The sequence below is a fragment of the Neopelma chrysocephalum genome, unplaced genomic scaffold (assembly GCF_003984885.1).
Source record: "Neopelma chrysocephalum unplaced genomic scaffold, ASM398488v2 Primary Assembly neopelma1_95431, whole genome shotgun sequence".
Taxonomy (NCBI): domain Eukaryota; kingdom Metazoa; phylum Chordata; class Aves; order Passeriformes; family Pipridae; genus Neopelma; species Neopelma chrysocephalum.
Window position 1 is genome coordinate 1 of NW_020924104.1, and position 5,385 is coordinate 5,385.

General features: G+C 44.3%; 1 long non-coding RNA gene across 1 annotated transcript; it reads left to right on the forward strand.

The window, feature by feature from the left end:
• The first annotated feature begins 728 nt into the window (after positions 1 to 728).
• On the forward strand, positions 729 to 4,057 carry LOC113980855. Its single transcript, XR_003538233.1, has 2 exons — positions 729 to 968; positions 2,854 to 4,057. It is a non-coding gene; the product is annotated as an uncharacterized LOC113980855 (long non-coding RNA).
• Positions 4,058 to 5,385: the final 1,328 nt, after the last annotated feature.

Below are 5,385 nucleotides of genomic sequence, written 5' to 3' on the forward strand. Positions count from 1 at the left end.
CCCTTCCCCTGCCCCTTCCCCTTCCCCTTCCCCTTCCCCTTCCCCTTCCCCTTCCCCTTTCCCTTTCCCTTTCCCTTTCCCTTTCCCTTTTCCTTTTCCTTTTCCTTTTCCTTATTTATCCAATTTCTATATTTTCACTGTCATCATCTTGCACAAAGAGCATGCAAGGATGGAACTAGATGACCTCTAAGGTCCCTTCCAACCCAAGCCATTCTATGATTTTATGATTCTCGCTTTGGGAAGTGACTAAGCTCCATAAAATTATGTTGCTTGGAAATGCATGCACTTTTTAGGAATGAATCCGCTCAGTAACCGAGAGGAATATGTAAAGAAAGAAACTACAAGCAGCTTGATTCTTTTTGCCTGCTTTTGGCCCCAAGATAACTGTGCATTAGAGGCAGACTTGCAGGGATGCATTAACTCGGAAAAGCCACACTAGAGCTTGTGGAAATTTCACATCCTTGTGGAGGTAACAGCATCTCCTTTTTCTTGTACAAGCACATGTCCTTTACCTCCTATCTGTTGGATGGGACCAAAGCTTCCTCATCTCACAGCACTTGTATCAGGTCCAGGTCCTGCAGTAGCTGGGACAGCCTTAGGTCTTTAGATGGATATCTGGCCTGGCCATGGCTTTGCTGTGTTTCATCCAATGCTGGTGGAGAACTTAGAACCACGGACTTGTTCCACAGACTGCTAAAATAATTTTTCTTTACTTCCTTTTGGCAGCCACTACTCAGAAGAGATCTGTGTGCTACATGCTGTTTCTGAACAGAATGTGACCAAGCCCAGCTGTCAGTATTCAGCTGAAATGTGCCTTGGAGAGCAGTCATTTCATTTCATGCATGCTGGCCCTTGTCATGGTGATTCCAACCTAGACTGGGCTATTGAAAGGGCAAAGCTCTCTACAAATAGCTTGAAGAAAGTGCCCTGTGGCTATGACACCTGCTATGACTGGGAGGATTGTCCAGGTATGACTTCTGAATAGTGAGATTTATCCAGCCCTTTGGATCTAAAAGTGAAATGTGCTCTTTCACTGCTCCAAGAATGGTCTTTATAGACTTTGTGGTCCCTTTGGCCACAAGGAGTGTGGAAGTGCACTAAGTCCCAAGTCCCTGTTAGCAAGTGTTACACTTTTCCCTTTACCCACAACTACTGTATCATTGTTACTTCCCATGAGAAAGGCACAAGAGGAACTTGGATATTAAGGGAACTTTTCCAGGAGAATTAACATTTGAATTTTCAGTCACAAGAATGTAGTTGGTAATATTATCACCCATTCCATGTGAGACACTAACCACTAGTTTGTTCTTCAGTAATTAATTTGGGCCACACCCTCTATAACATATAATTAAATTGTGAAATTAGATCATGATACTACTTCAAAAGCAAGACTGGGGCCACCAGGCTTAATGGGATTTTAATGGTAAAATTTGCAAATACCCATATGTGAAAACACTGCTTAAGAGTTTTAATGAACTAGCTAAGCAGGTCAAATCCCTAAGAGGATTATTTTATAAACATTGTTGTGCAACTTGGCTATTTACCGTGTAACCAGGTGATAAGAGCAGTAGGTTTTCCTGTAAATGTCTGAGGTGCTGGCTGGCTCCCCACATTGAGCACTTGCCAGGAAAAGGCTGAGTAGCAGACACGCTCACTCCTGCACTTGCTTCCAGAGACAACCATGATCCTTATCACACCTGGTCTCCTTAACGACAAATAAAGCAACAACAGTGTGCAGCAATCCTAAAACCCTGTTTTAAAGATGCAAGATTTCTGCAGCGTAGGATTTGAAGCAAGAGGCTATAAAACTACTCCATGAGATGTTGTTCCGTGCGGTGCTTGAGCGGAGGGCATGACCAGGTGTGTCCATTGGGAGACATGCTCTGGTGGAGCCTCTAGATACCTTTTGCTGCTGGGAAAGTGGTTATAATTTTAGGAAAACATTGGGCTTATTTATTCCAGACTGTGTAAGAAGCCTAGCTGTGCTCCCACTGTGCAAATGTCTTAAGGCTAGATCCTGTGCCAGCACTTCAGTATTTTTCTCTCAAAAGCCTACAGAGGAGCTCTGTACAAAAAAAATAAGAGGGGAGAAAAATACATTAAATAAAATTAGCGTTCATTGTAATACTCAGGAGATTTGAATTGGACTCCTCACCATCTCCACAGAAGTCTACTTTTCACGAGTATGCACAAATGTTTAGGAAATGAAAGTTCCGATTTTCCTGAGAGTGAGTAGTAGATATCAACATAGAGGCAGAAGATACTGCAGTGCCATGAAAGCAGCCAAATGGAGGAAAGCATACATTTCTCATGTTTTAAGAAAGTGAAGGCAGAAACTTAGTTTCCTGCCTAGGGAATTTCTGGGAAAGAATATAAAGAGTCAGAACCTGATTAGATCAGAAATGGGTAATGAAATAACCGCCAGGACTGAGCTTTACCACAGGCCAGCAGCAGGTAGCTTAGCATTCATAAAGGGAGCTTTAATGAAATAGGAGCTGACACAGTATGAACCTTAAGACTCCATTTCATAGCAAGACTGTGTTCAAGGATAATTGGGAACAGAAAGTCAACTTAATATCTTTTTGTTTGGAAGAAAGGTAAGGGAAAGCCAATGGATAAAAATAGTTAGATCAATTCTGCTTCTGTATGGGCCACTACTGCAAAAACCGCTATTTAAAGCTGATTATTCTTAATACCCTACCATCTAGTGTATGCACTACAGGCTTTTTGTGACTAATATATCACAAACATCCAATGATGTTTTTCTCTGTTGGACTTTGAAATGTCATCAAACTATGAAATTTGGTTTTAATCATCACAGTTTTTGCTAAATTTCCACACGTTCATTCCCAGAGACACAGACCCAGTGCTCCTGCCTGATACCTTACCAGTGCCCCAAAGAAGACAGCCGCCCTCATTGCATCCAAATGGAGTTGACAGGAAGGAGGAGGACAGTCAGTCATTGCGTGCTGGCAGCGATGAAATGTGCAGGCATCAAACTGAAGGTGCTAGAACATGGGAACTGCCTGGCATGACCTTTTGGCTCTCTGCAGACACCATGATCACCACATCAAGCACAGGTTGAGCCAAGGGAAAAAGTTGAATATAAAGCAACAAGGAGATCAAAGACAAAGGATGAGAAAAAAAAATAGAGCTCACTTTATCAGATTTTTGGGAGAAGGGTAGCAGTGGGCTTTTTCCTGTCTTAAAACGATCTAGGGTGCGGGGTATAGGGACTGCTGTCACTGCTGGCAATTCTGCGGATGTGCAGAGGGAGGGAGGGGACCAGATGGGAAGGGAGAAAAAGAAACATTGCCTCTAGTCTCCGTAGTCCTGCATGAAATTTTTCCTTTCCTCAGCCGTTTTTTTCTTTGTCCTTGTGCTTGTGACTGCTGTGCATTCTGGTTGTCTTGGTGGCTGAGTACCTGCTGTACCATCCAGGCAGGCAGACCAGGCACTTCAGCACCAGTGCACATTCCTTCTGATGCAAATGGGGATGGGGTAGCAGGACGCTACCTGCACAGGCACTCATGGTACAAACTCAAGGCGAAATACAAAATACTGAAAAAACACAATTATGCAATAACTGAGTGAACTCTTCAAAACCATGTGATTTTTAATTGAAGGGAAGAGGTGTTTGCTTTTTATGCTTGTTTACTGGGTTTGAGCTTTAGACACCGCTGGGGAATTTTTATGGTATCCTTTGAGGTGAATTAAGCACATGTTTGTACTTAAATATAAAAGAAACATTTAATGAACAATGCATTGAGCAGATGCACTGCAATACTAGGTTCTACGTGAAGAGGTTCTACTTGGAGTCTGCAAAGATGCATCTCAAGCAGGTTCCCTGTATACACTTGCTCCAGCACCAGTCCTGAGAGCACCTGTACGGACCACCTCAGCCCAACAGTAGGTCCATTCCCCCATCATTCCTTGGTCACAGATCGTAACCGAATTTTCCCTTCAACACTAGCAATTTTACAAAACTAAGGAATGTAAACTTGCTTTCTGAGAAGGAGAAAACAGGAAGTCACTTTTTTTTTTCACCAGCAGTCATCGAAACAATGAAAATCAGGCAAAAAGAGCACAGAATCGAATCAGAGAATTATAGAATTTCCTGAGTTGGAAGGGACCCACAAGGATCATTACAGTCCAACTCCTGGTCCTGCACTAAACACCCCAAGAATCACACTATGTGCCTGAGAACATTGTACAAATGCTTCTTGAACTCTGTCAGGCTTGGTGCTGTGACAACTTCCCTGGGGAGCCTGTTCCAGCACCTAACCACCCTCTGGGTGAAGAACCTTTTCCTGATATCTAAACCTCCCCTGACACAGCTTCATGCTGTTCCCATGGGTCCTGTCACTTGTCACCACTGAGAAGAGATAGTACCTGCCCCTCCTCTGCCCCTTGTGACAAAATTGTAGACCACAATGAGGTCTCCCTTCAGTCTCCTCCAGGCTGAACTGACCAAGTGCCCTCAGCTGCTCCTCATACAGCTTCCCCTCAAGGCCCTTCACCATCTTCATTGCCCCCCTTTGGATGCCCCCTAATATCTTAATATCTTTCTTATATTGTGGTGCCCCAAACTGCACACAGGACTTGAGGTGGGGCTACCCCAGTACAGAGCAGAGCGGGACGATCCCCTCCCTCGACCGGCTGGCGATGCTTTGCCCGATGCCCCCAAGGACATGGTTGGACCTCCTGGCTGCCAGGGCACTGCTGACTCAGATTCAACTTGCCTTCAACCAGGACCCCCAGGTCCCTTTCCACAGCGCTGCTCCCAGAACCTCAATCCCTAATCTATACACACATCCAGGGCTGCCCTGTCTTCAGTGCAGAATCCAGCACTTGCCCTAGTTAAATTTCATATGGTTGGTGACTGCCTGGTCCTTTGATTTGTCAAGGTCTCTGTGCAGGTCTCTCTGTTTTTGAGGGAATCAACAGCTCCTCCCAGTTTTGTATCATCTGCAAATTTAGTATCCCTTTGAGTCCTGCATCCAAGTCGTTTATGAAGATATTGAAGAGCACAGGGCCTAAGATGGAGCCCTGCAAAACCCTACTGGTAACAGGTTTACAGCCTGATGTGACCCCATTCATTATAACCCTTTATACCTGATCCATCAGCCGGTTGCTCACCCATCTCATGATGCATGAGAAATGTCCATTGGTGAGCAACCTGCCCTATGTGTAATTGTCGCACCTTGTCAGAGGCTGGGCAGAGTCACCTGGGAGCTGGTAGTGAGCTGGATGTGAAATAGTTATTTTTCCGTCCAAAGAAACACATTTGGAATGTTATCAAGCTTCCTAGAACAGCAGCTAGTCTCAACTGGGTGGAGCTCAAGATAAAGAAGAAATTAATCCTACAACTAAATACAATAAAGC